Source organism: Talpa occidentalis, unplaced genomic scaffold, assembly GCF_014898055.3.
Source record: "Talpa occidentalis isolate TD23 unplaced genomic scaffold, MPIMG_talOcc4v2.1 talOcc4.5, whole genome shotgun sequence".
In the NCBI taxonomy this organism is placed as follows: Eukaryota; Metazoa; Chordata; class Mammalia; order Eulipotyphla; family Talpidae; genus Talpa; species Talpa occidentalis.
This window is the reverse complement of record NW_023604861.1, coordinates 47,246,429-47,263,988: the sequence shown is the minus strand read 5'-3', so window position 1 is coordinate 47,263,988 and position 17,560 is coordinate 47,246,429. Positions and strand designations below refer to the sequence as shown.

Here is a 17,560-nt window from a genome sequence, read left to right as displayed (position 1 = left end):
TCCAAATAGGAAAAGAAAGTCAAACTATCACTATTTGCAGACGATATGATATATACATAGAGACCCCAAAAACTCCACAGAAAAGCTAATTCAACTCATCAATCAGTTCAGTAAAGTGGCAGGATACAAAAATCAACACGCAAAAGTCAGTACCTTCCTATACACAAACATAAATCTGAAGAAGAAGAAATCAAAAAGACCATCCCTTTTGTTATTAAACAAAAAAAAATCAAATATTTGGGAATAAATCTAACAAAAGAGGTAAAGGACCTATACAAAGAAAACTATAAAAACACTGTTAAAAGAAATAGAAGAAGACACAAAGAAATGGAGAGACATCCCCTGCTCATGGATTGGAAGAATAAACATTATTAAAATGGCCATCCTTTCCAAAGCAATATACAGATTCATGCTATTCCAATCAAAATTTCAATGTCATTCTTCAAGAAATAGAACAATTATTGATGAAATTCATATGGAATCACAAAAAACCCGAATAGCCAAAAGCTCTCCTGAAAAAAAAAGAAGGGAATGGAGGCATCAGACTCCCAGACTTCAAACTATACTACAAAGCCATAATCATCAAAACTGCATGGTATTGGAACAAGAACAGACATACAGACCAATGGAACGAATAGAAAATCCAGAAATAAACCCACAGATTTATGGTCAAACTAATCTTTGGACAAGGAGCAAAGACTATGCATTGGAGCAAAAAAGTTTGTTCAATAAATGGTGCTGGGAAAACTGGGTCGCTACATGCAAAAGAATGAAGCTTGACCACCACCTCACACCATACACAAAATCAACTCAAATGGATTAAAGAACAGACATAAGACCTGAAACCATAAAATATATAGAAGGAAATATAGGCGAAACACTACGGGATTTGCACATCAAAGACATCTTTACAGACACATCACCCAAAGCAGTGATAGTGAAGGCAAAGATAAACAGTGGGACTAATCAAATTAAAGAGCTTTTGCACAGCAAAAGAGACAATAACAAAACAAAGAGAAACCCCACCAACTGGGAGGAACATTTTTGCACCCAACACTAATGATAAAGACTGATCACAAAATCTGCAAAGAGCTGATGAGACTCAACAACAACAAAGAAAATAATCCAGTCAAAAAATGGGCAGAAGAGCTTAAAAGAAACTTCTCTGAAGAGGAAATGCAAATGGCCAACGGGCATATGAAAAAATGTTCAACATCACTTGTCATCAGGGAAATGCAAATCAAAAACTACCATGAGATACCATCTTACACCAGTGAGAATGGCACATATTAAAAAAACTAGCAACAACAAATGTTGGCGAGGGTGTGGAGAAAAAGGAACTCTTCTGCACTGTTGGTGGGAGTGCAAACTGGTCCAACCACTGTGGAAAGCTGTGTGGAGATTTCTGGACCTACTAAACATAGAGCTTCCATATGACCCAGCAATTCCACTCCTAGGGTATTTACCCAAAGGACACAGAAACATCAATTCCAAAGGGCACCTGCACCCTATGTTTATAGCAGCACTGTTTACAATAGCTAAGCTTGGAAACAACCCAAATGCCCAAAAATAGATGACTGGATCAAGAAGATGTGGTACATATACCATGGAATATTACTCAGCATTCAAAAAAGATAAACACATGCAATTTGCTGCAACATGGATGGCGCTGGAAGGGATCATGCTCAGCGAAATAACCAAAAAGAAAAAGAAAATACGGATGGTCTCACTCATAGCAGGAATCTAGAAAACTTAAATAATGGACCAGGAAAATAAATAACTATAAGAAAGTGAAAACAAAATCAACAAAAAACTATGAACCAGAGACACTTTTAGGGGGCGGGGGCGGGAGGGAGGATTGGGGTCAGAATGGGGCTGCAATTGTAGGGAATATAACAATAAAATTCATAAAAAAAAAAAAAAAAAAAAAAACAAAAAAAGATAAACACATGCAATTTGCAGCAACATGGATGGCTGGAAGATCATGCTCAGCGAAATAAGCCAAAAAGAAAAAGAAAAATACCGGATGGTCTCACTCATAGCAGGGAATCTAGAAAACTTAAATAAGGGACCAGGAAAATGAATATAAGAAAGTGAAAATCAAAATCAACAAAAAAACTATGAACCAGAGACACTTTTTGGGGGGTGGGGGCGGGAGGGGAAGGATTGGGTCAGAATGGGGCGTTTGCAATTGTATGGGGAATAATAAAAATAAAATTTAATATTTAAAAAAAAATAAATAATAAATAAATAAATAGTTAATAATAAAAAAAAAAAAAAAAAAAAAAAAAGAAATATACCTTACTGCTAAGACCCAGGGAAAAGCACAGCATGGAAATAACGCTCAGAGACACCTCACAGCTCACACAGAACAAGCAAGCTTCAGGCAAGAAGACGCTTTCATCCTTTTCAGAATGTGTTTTAACTGGCAAGTAAATGATCATCCTTATTAATACTGATATTCCTCTCCTCTTTGGCAACTGAGAGATACAGTCAGCTACACTCAAAAAGGGGGAAATTTCATCTAAAAATGAAGTCATGGTGAACAGGCAACTGAAAATTCTGAATACAAAAATCAAGGTAAATTTTCTCTACCCAATGGTCTCAGTTGTGTGGAAAACAAGCACTGTAATAAGGACGGCTATGATATGAGATTTTAACACTGAGCATGAGGTTTTACTTTTAATATATCTGTCTGTCTGTGTCTTTGCTGTGAAATGAATCAACTTCCTAAATATGGACCTCTGGGATGGTTCAGAGACATCATTAAGAAAATGCTGTACAAAGAATGAAAGTTATCTGTAGCAAAATTAAACTTCTTACAAGCCTCTTTTTCTCTTCTACTGCTTAATACTTTCATGTTAAGCATACCCTCTGGGCAATTTATGTTTTTAATATTGCACTTCTAAACAGAGCTGATCAAAACCCTCTGCTGTTGGGAATTCTACACAATACTGCCAAGTTCTGAGTTGAATCTGGGGAGAGGATCCCTGGTGAGACTGACAAGAATGCCAGGTCCAGTGGGATTGGCTCTGCACAATTAGAAAAATTAGGCCTCTCTCCCTGAGTGTGCAGCTGAGGCCAGAGCACCGCAAGAGATGTGTCTTCCATGTTACACCTGAACCCTGGGAAAGCAAAGATTGGCTATATTCCACCTATATCCAAAAACTGGGATGGGGTCCTGTACATGAGAACTTACTTCTGTGTAACCTTAGGATAGCATGTACATTTTCACTGCCTCTAAGTCTGGCACTTGCAGACAAGTTACACACATTCCTTTGCATCCCTTCCTTACCCAGGTAGGAACTATCAGAATCTTCACCCAGGTCTTAAGCCAGCAGGCAGGTGCTGTGTGCAGACTCAGAGCAAAATTCCCTTGTCTGTTGAAAATAAATTCAATGGGCCCCTGCTGGACAGAAGGGGGATACTCTGTTATTCTTATTGTCTGTTTCTTTTTTTTTTTTTAGATTTATTTATTTATGCATACAAGAGCTGAGGTGCAGGCCAGAGATGTGCGGAGTGAGAAGATTCACCAGAGACAGAGTGGGGAGCAGAACAGGCAGATCTACTGAAATACACTGCTGAGGGGAGCAGCAGGCTAGACAGGAAAGGTCTGCTGTGCCATGTGCATCATCCCCCTGGCTGGGGATCGAACTCATGCTGCAGACAGCTTCATAGTGTTGCGTCCTAACCCCCCATGCCACAGGGAGACCCTCTTATTTTCTGTTTCAACGGCCACAAGAAAACAAATTTCTCCCCAATTAATAAAAAAAACAACCCTGAGGCCTCTACAGAGTAGACTCCCGGTATTCTTATCTCTACCCCCTCCTCCAGGGACCCACATTCCAGTCTTGATGCATTGATGGCTGTCCCCAATAAGTTCTGATAGTCAACCATGACTGCCATGGTTTCCTGAGTTGTGAAGAAGGGGGAAGGGAAGACTCAGATGATTAAAGATTTTTGACACAGAAAACTTTAGGTTAAGGATGTTGAACTTGAGCTAAGTCTTACAAAAGAGAGCAAGACCAGCATTCTTGGCAGAACATCATGAGCAAACAGGTAGAGGCAGCATGAGGCATATTTAGAGAGAGCAGGGAAATCTGTCTAGAGCAAAGCAGTCTGTGCCCCCTGGTCAACCGTGATGCCACCGTTAAGCTGTCTATTTCCTCTAAGGACTCTATTATGCCTGCTTGTTTTCCTATCCTAGATTTGTGTTGAGTTTGCTTTTTGATGCAGCTGTCTGCTTGCAGCATATTCCTCTGTGGCTCTAGACCAAATGGGTTTTTGTGAACTTCTGCTGTACTTTTGTCTGTTCAGCTTTCCAAACAAGCTGATTAAAGTAGAGTCCATGACTTTCTAGCTTTTCCCTTTTGGAAAGTCAGGTGTCTTATTTTTACTGACCTAACATTGCTTTTGAATCTCTGAAATGACTTTCATAAACTTTGGCAGTACATTTCCCATATAGCTGACTGTAAAAGTATAGAAGGAATTTCTAGAAAACAAAATGCTACCAGTTCCAGGAATATACACATTTATACATCTAGCATTCATCCAACAAATGCATATTAACTACATACTGTATCAGAGTCTGTGCTAGAAACTATAGCTACATTAATAGTTTTCCAAAACATGCTAAGCAATATAGTCAAATATAACAATTTATCTTATGGTTTCATAAAAACATGTTTGTTATTTTAAAAAAGACATTCGTCAAAAGCCAAAATTAAAAGCCCAATAGTGAAAAACCACCTACCTTCCACCTAAGCCTCCAAAGCCATCTTTTTTATATCTTCATGAGCACACTGGATCTTACAAAACCTTCTAGTGAACATGAAGCAATACAGGCTATTTAATCAACTGGCGTCACTGACATTTTGGGTCGGGAAATTCTTTGAGGGGACCTGTTTATTTGACTATTTAGTTATTTTGACTATTGTACTTCTTATAGCAAAAAAAAATATTTTCTAGCACAGCTATTGTTGTCAATGTATTGCCAACATAGGACACTAATATCAAAATAATACTGATTGATTCCCCAAATATGCTAACTGTGAGTGGCTTGGGCAGGATAGAGAAAAGGGGGCTGGTGACTTCACTTCTATGCTTCCCCTTTCAAATTCCTTTAAATTGTTCTTTTGAAATTGTCTACATATTGGACTATCTCATTACATTGCAAGTTTTTCAAAAGAGAAATGAAATTTTATCCATTTTTATGTTGTCAGCATCTGAACAGTAAATATCACAAAGCAAGCATTCAATAAATACTTAAATACCAGAGCTAAAAAAGAGGCATGTAGCAGGGAAAGCAGATAAAATGTGCAGTGTGTGAAGGGTCTAAGGAATGTGAGCGTTGTCCTGTAGGTAAATATGTGACATGGTCAGATAACATGAGGGCTAAGGCTGGTAGAGGCAGAAGGCCAGGTAAATGCCTATCTCTGTCCCAGAGCAGGCCTAGCTACGCACCTCCCTCCTGACCTCCTCCTGAGACTGAGCTTTGCAAACGAGGCATGCCCAGATGCTGGAGCTATCCGAGGCTCAGCTGGTATTAGAAAGCATAACTCCATGGTGGCATCTATCTTCAGAGCTGCTGCCTGGTTTCCTCAGACAGTACTCCACTGGGAGGTGAGTCTAGCAGGTGTTGAAAAGGCCAAGGATAAAAAGTACAGGAAAATGCTGACAAGAGAGTTACAGATGGAAGAATTAGGCCATTTCCCACCCTGCAAAACCTGCCTACCATCTCCTCATCAATTCCTTATTATCTGCCAGGACAATGACTTGGCAGAAGACACAGTCAAATACAAACAAGGAGGAAAATGACAAAAATCAAAAGATATCTTGAAAGTCTCAAAAATTACTTGGTTTCTGGGACATCCTATAGAATCTAATCCAGGCCTGACTCCACTGAGCACCTCTTCACCCCTTCATGGCAGTGTATGCTCTTGTCTTTTCTTTTGGACCACCCACTCACTCACTTTCCATTCAGAGCTCCTATAACTCCCATTCCCTTCCATCTGAAAGGCGAAACTGTCCATTCCACCCTCATCCTCACCTTCTCCTTTGCACTAGGATCCTACCAAGAAAACCAAAGTGACACCAAAATTTCAAATGATACTGACTTTTTTTGCATAACTTCCAAGTCATTCATGCTCATTTCAATATAGTCCCCACTTTACAGAGAAAGTTACTGTAGGTGATTATGGCAGGTTACTCTTCCTATTCTAACTATAGTACAACACCATGGCTCAGCCAGGATCTAAAAAGGACATGAACTCTTCATACCATGCCCCTGTAAATGATTCATTGACAGTGAATCCAGGAATCTGTTTTGCTCAGAGGATGTTTTCATTCACCTAATATTTCCAAGCCCCTTTATGTGTAAGGCATTTGTCAAATAACATTGGGAGTAAATATATCATGATCATACCTCTGAAGCACAGTGTCCAGTAAAGGAATAACATGCAATAATAAGTAACTCTAGTGTAAGGCAGCAGGAGGTGCCACACAGGTAAGGTACTGCTGAAGGGTTACAGAGCTAGAAGCATCACAGGTGAGGCACTTCGGCATTTTTTGTCTGCCTTTCAGGTGGAGGATGAGTCCTATTTCCATTCTCCTATTAAAATTTGTTGCTTTTGTGCTTCCCTGGTGGCACAAGGGGTTAAGCATCACACTATGAAGCAATCCACAGCCTCTGCAGCATGAGTTCGATCCAGGGCTGGCCAGGGAGCAACTCACATGGCGAGGCAGACCTCTCCTGTCCCTCCCACTGCTCCCCTCAGCAGTGCTTTCGGTCTGTCTGCCTGTTCTGTTCCCCACTCTGTCTCTGGTGAATTCTCTTACCCCCGCATCTCTGGCCTGTACCCCAGCTCTTGTATGCATAAATAAATCTTTTTAAAAAATAAATAAAATTTATTGCTTTTGCTAATCTGCATTTTCTTAATAAATGAAAAACTGCTTTGTTTTCTAAATGCATAACAAGAACTGCTTCTACCTGAGGCAGAAGAAAATATGAGTCCTTCTGACAAGCACTCTAATAAAAATCCATGTTAAGTGACATATTATTTGCACATTTATAATAGTCTGTGGAAGTTAATCTGCCAGATAATTTAATTTCTTCTTAAGAGAAAAAATAATACATACATAGAAAAGAAAGATATCCAGCTTTTGATCTGATGGACTCAGAAGTTTATCTGTTCATTCTAGTTGATTTTAAAATGTTCAAGTGAACAGGAATACATCTCAGATTTTATACTGAGTCAAGTGTTTCCAATCTAAGCTTTTCATGCATTTTAGTTATTACTGAGAAATACTATTCCTTTAAGTTAAACTCAGAGGGAAAGCTGTCCTAGATTGGTAGACCTCGAAAAAAATAGTGTTCCCTGTCATCCTCATTCATGAGGCTCCCACATTTAATAATGTGGGTTCATTAACAAACGAGTTTGGATCAGAGCAATTACCTGAACACTAACATGTGCTCCTTGATGTCAAATCTAAACTTAAGCAGCCCTACTCCCCCACAGGACTCTCTTTACTATGTCCTATTCTGTATTTTTAAGGTAAGTTAGCAAGTCTAGAAACTTGCTAACTTCTTAAACTTCTTAAAGGGGACTTTGAAACATGGCCTTATTTGGAGACGAAAAGCAATGTTCCCTTTGTGCCAGGCACTGTCACATTGCTGAGCGCTCTTCCCTGCTATCTCATTGACTCCTCACAGAGCTACTGGATAGATGCTAACCCATTTTAAGTACAGGAATTGTGATACAAGTCAGGTCACACTCGTGCCAGTGCCAAGACATGCCCCCAAGTGTCACCAAATTCCACGTCATCTTTTGTTGTGGCTTGCTAAGGACCCATCACACCCTGAGTGATAAGAATAATAAGTTGTCTATGTGAAAAAGCATAAAAAGCATAAATTTCTCAGGGACACTAACTGCAAAAACAATGTTTCCACTGAGTCACATGCCATGAATAAAGGAATTTTCTTTCCAGTTTCTTAAGTGAAGTAAGTCTTGCCTCGCTCTCTCAATATGCTGCCGCTGTGGAAAGAATAAAAGAAGATCTGTTGAGACTTCCTGCTTTTTTTGCCAATTGAGATGAAAGATAAAAGAGTCTACTTTTCAGAGCCACAGACTTCCACGTTGCCTCTTTCCTTCTGTAAACATTCATTAACACCCAACATGTGTCAGGCATTCATTGGTCGAAATGTCAAGACAATAGCCGTAAATAAACAGACAGATTTCCAGTCCTGGTGGAGCTTATGTTCAAGATGAGCAAAATTTAAAAATGCTGCAGACCCCTGCGCACCTCTCCACCCCGTTCCAAATCTGTTCCCCAACCCACATGGATCAATGACTACTCTATCCTGGCCTCTGAGGGAAATATTCGCATCTTAGAGCTGAACATTAACAGGACAAAATATGATAACAACAAAAATATGGTGAAAAATGAATGCTTTTCAAGAAAAGACTGATATGAAAAAGCCATTTTTTAAAAAGCCATTTAATTCATTCTCCTATCGTTGAACAAAAATAAACTAAATCTTAAAAAAAGAACTAGAAATGGAAACCTCCCTGGTAGTGCAGGGATTAAAGTCTCAGCGCTATCAAACTTTCACCAGCCATTGTGGCAAGAGTTCAGTCCCTGCCAGGAAGCTAACCCACATGGCCTAGCAGACCTCTCCTGTCTCTCCCACTGCTCCCCTCAGCAGTGTATTTCATCAGATCCACCTGTGCTGCTCCCCACTCTGTCTCTAGTGAATCCTCTCACCCCCTCCCCAAGACCTCTGGACTACACCCTAGATCTTGTATGAATAAATAAATAATAATAAATCTTTAAAAAAAAAAAGAGCCAGAAGTGGATCCCCAACTAATCCCTCTGTAAGTCTCAAGCTCCTGCCCTAAAGAGTCACTGCCAAATGGCTGATGTCAGCTCAGGTTTGCAGTGTTTCTAAAAGGAAGGGGGAAGGGAGAGTCCACATTTTATCAAAATTGTGCGAGGTAAAACAGGAACTCATAAAAATATTTGAGTAATAACCCATTTGCTTTTAATTCTTCTGTAATTTCTGTGAAGTCTTAAACACCATGACCTCATTTAGCAGAAATGAGTATCACAGGAACTTTTCCAGGATTCTCACTGTAATACATCATTAACTGGACCTGTGTTCAAATATTACACAGTCCCTGCTATCCACCTCTAAGAGCAGGAATGAAGCCATTGCACACTCATTTAAATTACCAAAGATGACACAGTACTATTGTGTGCCCCTGTGTGTGTGCCCTGATTTTATTCAGTTTAATAAAATCCGGCCTCGTGTCAAATAGGACACAAGTTTCATTCCAGGCTAGTGTGGCTAGATTACAGGATGCAGCTAACCATACGAAAATGTGCAATCCCACGCACCATTTAAAAACACACAACAAGGGGACTCCCTTAGTGGCCCAGGCAGTTGAGCGCCACGCTATGAGGTTGTCCGCAGCCTCTGCAGCGCCAATTGGATCCCGGCCATCTGGCGAGGGTCCCACATGGTGTGGCAGACCTCTCCTGTCGTGCCTGTGGCTCCCCTCAGCAGTGTGTTTCTTCGGTCTGCCTGTTCTGTTCCCCGCTCTGTCTCTGGTGAATCCTCTCACCCTCCCGCGCATCTGGCCTGTGCCCAGGTTCTTGTATAAATAAATAAATAAATCTTTAAAATAAAAACACACAACAGGGCCTCCCTGGTGGTGCAAGGGGTTAAGATGCAACCTAATAAGCTATCCACAGTCACTGCAGCACGAGTTCAATCCCTGGCCATGGCCCAGCAGACCTCTCCTGACTTGCCAACTGTTCCCTCAGCAGTGTGTTTCAGTATATCTGCCTGTTCTGTTCCCCACTCTGTCTCTGGTGAATCCTCTAACCTGACACATACACACACACACACACACACACACACACACACACACCCCTCTGTCCAGTACCCCAGTTCTTATATACATAAATAAATAAATCTTTTAAAAAATTTAAAAGAATAAAAACACAGAACAAAGAAATCAGTGTGAGTTCCATCATCCTAACAGGATTGTCCATACGACATTTACTGATCCTGCCTTCCCCAGCCACCGCCACAAATGACCCATTTCCTAAAGCTCTGGGCTCTGGATCTATGGATTTAAATATTAAAATATGATTGGTATCTTCTCCCATGTTTTTTGCCTATGGAAAATATTTAGGAAAAGGATAACCTCATTCCCCTTGAAATAATGTGCCCTAAATTGTATTTCAATCTAAATCTAATCTACTCTTGAAGACAATTTTAAAACAGAAAATAAGACACACATACTGCTGAGCTCCTTCACATATACAAAATCTGAGGATATTTTGGTCCTATTTGACATTTAGATATTGCAGGATTGCAGGAGGACCTTCTTAGTGGAAAAAAAAAAAACTATCTTAAAAAATCTCTAAGGTCTCTGGAAAACAAATTATAACCGACAATTCTCTTACATTTCATTATGTGGTGCAAATTTATTTCTAAGATTCCTCTACCCTTGTTCAGGTGGTGCCCTCTAATGATAGAATTAGCTGCTCAATTTAAAGCAATTTTATCTGTGAAGTTATCAGGCTTCCTATAAAGGAGGATGAGACAAGTTGGTCTACAACTTACAGAACTGGAGAAGTAAAAAAATGATTTCAGGAGTGGATCTGGCCCAGTGTCAAAGGGGGCAGTAAAGTTAAGTCAGGAAGGGCATGGAAAGCTGCAAACCCTAGTTGCACCCTGCACCCTTTATATAACGGGTTTAATGAGGGTGATGGTGGAACAAATGTACTTAAGGAACAAGTGAGATGGTGAGTATTGTTGGCTCAGCAAGCACTGAAGCAAGTACTGAAGCCAGTGAGCACTCACTACATGGTAGATATTATTAGCATTTAAACATTGTAAAATCATTCCATTCCATTAAGCAGGCATTAAGTACATAGCACCATGTACCTAATAGCCTTCTCCATCATATGATAATCCACCCACTTCCCTTTTTTAAAAAGCTATTCTTTATATCCAAATCTCTCCTGATGCAGAGTCTACATACCTCTTTACATAGTCAATATAAAGGATCTCTTACTAAAAATATAAAGACAATTATTTGGCTTGCACAGATAGAATATTTCAATCTAAAAATTATGTCATTATGGGGGATTTGCAACAATGAGAATGCTTGCATGTTGTTAAATATGTCACTCATTCTCTCTTTTTCACTTTAAAATTCATTAAGCTAATGTTTTCACAAATAATTTTCTAACAGCAAATATCATTCTCCCTAGTGTAAGGTAAATTATTGTTAGCTCAATATCACAGGTGCTAAATATTAGACCCAAAATATCTTCATAGTCTCGCTCTTTCCTTGGTATTCCAAAGGGAAAGAAAAATATCAGACATAATATCCACAAAGTGAAACAGACAACGAAGCAATTATCCAGGAGATGAATTGATTCAAATAAGCCTCCCTTACCATCTTTCTCCTTTTCCTTCTACCCTCTCAGTTAATTTTAAAAAATTAAGATCATTTCTTTCTTCAAAACATAAATCATGTGTGGGTTTCGGAGGTGGAAGAGAGAGATTTCAGAAGTAAATAACACCAGGGACTTTCCTCTAAACCACATAAATGATTCTCTTAATTGATCATTTGTTCCCCTACTTCTGTATTCAGAGTGTTAACTCCATACACACACACATACACACCCACACACATGAACGCGCACACAAAGTGAACAGAAGTATGGAATATAAACACCAACTTCACTGGAATGATAAATATTCACTCACATCCGTTATTATTCCTAAGGTAAGGCAGTATGCCTCAGGGAAGGACGGGCTGAATAAATGATACAATAAGAAAACTAGCTAAGAATTCCACAAAGATGAGTCCCTGGAATTTTCCTGCTAATGGGCACCCAAGGAAGCAGAAGATTCTTCTTAGGCCATGTATTTTGTGTGTATGGCATGGAAAGTTTCCCACCTCCCTTGATCATAAGCATCATGGCAGCTGCTGCCACCCCTCCACCATCACCCCCCAGCTACCACCTCCATCTTGACCGCTCCTGCAACAGCCACCACTTCCACCCAAGCCCCAGTTACCATCACCATCACCATCTCAACGCACAGCGTCACGTATGCTCCCCATCTGTTCTTTTTTCCTCAATAACACAGCAATCATCACTCACATTCTCCATATGCACTCCTACCTCTCCTAGCCCCGGCCCCAAAATATTGCTGCACCTCCTTATCCTGTATTTGCCGATCAATATCTATCCCTAATATCAACATAACAGCTTTTTGTCTCATAGAAGATGAATTGCAAAAATTTCTAAGTAGGGAAGAGCTATGTTCCCTTTTACTGGTGGAAAAACTAGTTTAAAAAAGTCTTTAAGAACAGCAAGAATATCACAGAGGTGGTAATATACAGAATAAAACCTACTTTAGTAGTGTTGGAACTCTGAAAGTACACACCCTGTATCACTAATTGCAGGAACTCGTAAACTTGGCTGAAAACGTAGCTTAGGTTTTCCTTTCCTGGTTTTACCCCTAGAGAACTCAGTCTACCCATCCTGGCCTCCAAACCCACAGAATCTACTAACTCTTTGGTAAGTTTCTCTTACGCATTCCAAGTTTCCAATGAAAGCCATATCCCAAACTCTAGTTTTCATTCTCTGTCCCATGAGCAGACCTCAATAAAAAGCCTCCCTTCCCAAGAGTCTGTCCTGAGCCCAAAGAAAACTAGCAACTGTTCAGGTTGTGCTCTAAGCAAGGCCACCTCACAGAAGGGGGCACCAATTGCATCATTAGCATCTCTACTATTTTAAAAGTTGTTTGCATTTTTATTACAACTTTGATGATTTAAAGATGGGTAATTTGATTACTTAAATTACAATTTTCCAGCACACGGCAGAGTCTTGTACTAAAAATAAGTATAATTCAACAATTTTCCATCAGATGCAAATACAATGTCTGTGGAAGGGTAGCTTTGTCTAATTTGCACAAAATGCCATATGGGCTAGCAGCAGCCCTCAGAAAAGCTTCTCTCCAATATTTTAAACTTTATGTGGTCTTGGTTATTCACGAAAGCTTCTGCTCTTGGTTTGATATAAACTGCACCACATTAATCTTTTTCCTCCCAATTTAGTCTTATTCTCTCAATAACTTCAATCATCAAGCACATCCTCCACTCAAAGCAAGCACCTAAATACTACTGCATTCTCTCGTCCTATTTCTGTCAACTGATATTAGTAAAGACGTTAACAATCACACTATAGCCTTTTTTCACAGTACAAGATTAATTACCACTGGAAAAGAGATGCCCATTACAGACACACTCCACAAAATTTACAATCATTAACAAAACATGTTGCTTAAACTTGAATTTCAGTCAATGTCTGACTATATCCCTTAAAATTTTTTTTAAAAAGCAAAATTAAGTTCCACATGGGAATGTATTTTAATTTACCTGTTTCATTAATGTAATGTAAAATTACCATTCGATATTGACTTTGAGTACCAGGAAATGTTAAGCAACATTAAAGAGACAATTACAGACCCAACTTGCATCAAATAATTGAGAAGAAATCCACATAAACTCACCTTGACCTCCAGAAAACACGTTTTACTGCCATTGGTAATAATTTGTCCTAGTTAACAATCCAGATGTGGAAATCTTAAAAAGAAAGAAAAAAGATTTAGAAGATTGGAGAAAGATTCAGGAAAATATGACCAAAACTTCATATTTCAACAGTACTTCTTCACACTGAGAAATAGTTCAGGAGTTCTTGAATCTTTATAGTGATAGTACCACAAATAAATTCTTCATAATTGGAGTTGTTTCATAAACTCACCATTGTTCTGTTGGCTATGTCTCAGATTTTAGCAATGCTTAATCTTATTTTCAGATTGATCCTCAATGGGTTACATGACTTCAATTTTCCTTTCATCTTAATCCCTTAAGTAGTTAATGATCTGAAAACTGATTCTTAAATACACCATATAAATGAAATATCTTAAGGACTGAGCACTTATTTTTTTGTCAGGGGAAGAGTATCTTTGATACATGAAAAATCATGTCCATTTTACAGATCTTAAACTTCTTATATTGCACCAAATTTATATAGTTATGTTTCTTATTTTCTTCTAATTCAAAAGAAATAAAAATCCAGGGGGCCTATAAACCCTACAATATTAGCAATATTAATCAAATCTTTAATAAAACTATTTTTAATAGCAAAAAATACTTTTCTCTTTAAATTGCTCAGTGAGGGGCTTCCCCGGTGGCGCAGCGGTTGAGCGCTGGGTTGCGAAGCTGCCCGCAGCCTCTGTAGTGGATGAATTTCGGTCCTTCTGCCTGCTCTGCTCCCCGTTTTGGCTCTGGTGAATTCTCTCACCCTCCCGCGCTTCTGACTGTGCCCAGTGCTTGTATAAATAAATAAATCTTTTTAAAAAAATAAATAAATTGCTCAGTAAGATTAGTAGATGGATTTTCTCCCAAATGCTACTGCAGAGTTACCACAGAATGCCTGATATTATTAAGCTGAGTCATTTAAAATTGCTAATATCAAACCATTTTTTACATATAAAAATGACAATATCATCATTTTCCAAACAAGAAAACAGATAGGATTGGAAAACCCAGTAGACTATGAAACAATGAAATCTTCAAAACTACCTATTGCTCAGCATGCATCACTTTTCTAAGTAATATCAATGATCTAGGTATTAACAATTTTTGTTCCAAGCCAATATATCTTCATGGTACTTGAAAGACAGTGAATGAATAGTCTCCAGTATTTGGAAGAGCTCAAGTGTATCTCTTCATTTGCTTCTTCCCACACAGTCACTATTTACTGCCAACTACCTCTCAGCTTCCTTCCTGCAACATTAAGAGTCTTTTCCAAGAGCATAAATGTGGCGGAGAGAAAAGCTAAAGGCTGGAAGGCAAAAAGGTGAGAATAAGAATGCAGATCTCAAAAAAAAAAAAAAAAAAAGAATGCAGATCTCGGGTCCTCCCTGGTGGCCTAAGGGTTAAATCTCAGCACTATCACCACTACAGCCTGAGTTCGTACCCCGGCCAGAGAGCTACCCACATGGCTCAGCAGACCTCTCCTGTCTCACCTGCTACTCCCCTCAGCAGTGTATTTCAGTAGATTCACCTGTTCTGCTCCCCACTCTGATTCTGGTGAATCCTCTCACCCGCTGCACCTGTGGCCTATGCCCCAGTTCTTCTATGCAAAAATGAATACAAAGTAATTTTTTTTAAAAAATTTAAAAAAAAAAAGAATGCTGTAGGGTAAAGAAAATATCAGGCTTTTCTGCCCTTCCGCCATCAGGATAGATGATGGATCCTTGTACTGAATGCATGCCTGATGGTGGGCACCTGGAATAGGGTGTGGGCATAGGTAGATGGGATTCAGCTGAGCTAAGACTGTGCTTTTAAGGGCGGCGTCACGGGGGGACGCCAGCAGCACCAGCACCAGCAGCAGCAGCAGCCACAGCTGCAGCCGAAGCCGAGAAGCAGCAGAACGAACGCTAGAGAGCCCAGATAGAGTGAGGACTTGCTGGGGCTGGGAAGCCTGCCAGCCTCCCAGCCCCCCAGCCAGCACCCCTGCCTGCCATATGCCTGGTGAACCCCAAATAAAAAACCTGCAAAACTACTGAGGACTCTGACTCCTCCTTTACCCGGTCTGCATGGGATCAGAAAACCTGCACTGTATCCAGTCCTGCCCTTACAATTGGCGTATGTCGGCAAGATCCATGCGGACGGGTATTGGAGCCCTCCGAAGACCTGGAGGGACTAAGGAGAACAGACTTTGCCTGTGACGACGCTGGAGGCACCATGGCGGTATAGAAGATGGATACGTCCACGAGCTACAGGATGAGACCTGGCGTGAAGGAGACGCCCGAAAGGACCAGCCAACGACACCGGAAAGGACCAGCCAACGACACCGGATAGGACCAGCCAACGACACCGGAAAGGACCAGCCAATGACCCCTGAGGCAGCAGGCCATTGCTGAAGCAGGAGAGGCCAATGGACTGATAGACTGATGAACTGATGATTTTGGACTGACAATCCCGCCAGAAGGCGGAGGACCTTAGCAGGTTATGTTTATTTTTTGAGAATCTGGGGGTGGCCAGTGGGCCTAGATGGCCAAAAGCAGCCTGTGTATGCCCAGTGGCCAGGTGGAGGAGAAAAGCCAACTAAGGTGGCAAAAGCTGGTACTGATGCTAAGTTGAGAAGCCCTAAAGCGGCTGTTAAGCAGCCTGGGTATGCTGAAGCCCTGTGAGTCTCGTAAAATCACCTATGGGTGATGCCCTGCTCATTCTTGAGTGAGGGTGAGGAGCTGAGGAGCCCGTCCTTGGGGGACGGGTGGGGAATGTGGCTTGGGGTGGAGCCCAAGCCAAATGCAAAGTTTGGATCCCCAACCCATGTGCTTGTGCAGTGGGTTGGCTTGAGAGCAGGGGTCTGTGAGTCGCATGGGTGGCCATGAAGGCCGAGTGTTGGAGCGACTGCAGACAGAAACCCTGAGGGTTGGCGATTACCCCCAACAGAATAAAATTGCCAATCCCAGAGCTAGTGCATCCTGGGGGTGGATGCTGTGTGTGCCTTGTAGCCGAGACTACAGCCAGAGAAGGCCAGGAAGCCTGACGGCTCCTGGTGTGTTATAGCAGATGCCGTGTGTGATTTCCCCTCCCTCGTATGAGCAGTGCCTTCGGCAGCAGATTTGGTGGCTCATCTGCTGGTACCAATAATTGTCTTTTGCACTTGGTTGGTGCCCTGCCTGGACTTATTTGTGTTCTGTTGTATTTTGTTATGTTGTATTTTGTTATTTGATGTATTTGCTTTTGTGGGCCATGGCTGCATTGTTTGTTTGCTTAGAAAATTGTGTATATATGTATAGACTGTTTGGCAGAAAACCCTGAGGGGGTGGACTGTAGGGTAAAGAAAATATCAGGCTTTTCTGCCCTTCCGCCATCAGGATAGATGATGGATCCTTGTCCTGAATGCATGCCTGATGGTGGGCACCTGGAATAGGGTGTGGGCATAGGTAGATGGGATTCAGCTGAGCTAAGACTGTGCTTTTAAGGGCGGCGTCACGGGGGGACACCAGCAGCACCAGCACCAGCAGCAGCAGCAGCCACAGCTGCAGCCGAAGCCGAGAAGCAGCAGAACGAACGCTAGAGAGCCCAGATAGAGTGAGGACTTGCTGGGGGCTGGGAGGCCTGCCAGCCTCCCAGCCCCCCAGCCAGCACCCCTGCCTGCCATATGCCTGGTGAACCCCAAATAAAAAACCTGCAAAACTACTGAGGACTCTGACTCCTCCTTTACCCGGTCTGCATGGGATCAGAAAACCTGCACTGTATCCAGTCCTGCCCTTACAAATGCATATCTCTATGAAGGAAAGGCTAAAGGGAAAATATGTCAAAGTAAAGGAGGAACAAGTTGTCAGGTAGTAAAAGATGAAGGAATAAGGTGCACAGGGAAGAGAGCAGATGGGGCTGCCCAATAATCCAATACTTACAGAGTGGGAGTATCTCACCACATTGAGAAAATT

The 17,560-nt window shown here is 41.0% G+C and overlaps 1 protein-coding gene across 1 annotated transcript in view; it reads right to left on the bottom strand.

The window, feature by feature from the left end:
* Positions 1 to 17,560, bottom strand: part of MTUS2 (microtubule associated scaffold protein 2) — a 567,791-nt gene that overhangs the window by 531,431 nt on the left and 18,800 nt on the right. Inside the window, 1 exon segment of the mRNA XM_054701460.1 lies at positions 13,601 to 13,673. The gene's annotated coding sequence lies outside the window, so the exon portion shown is untranslated.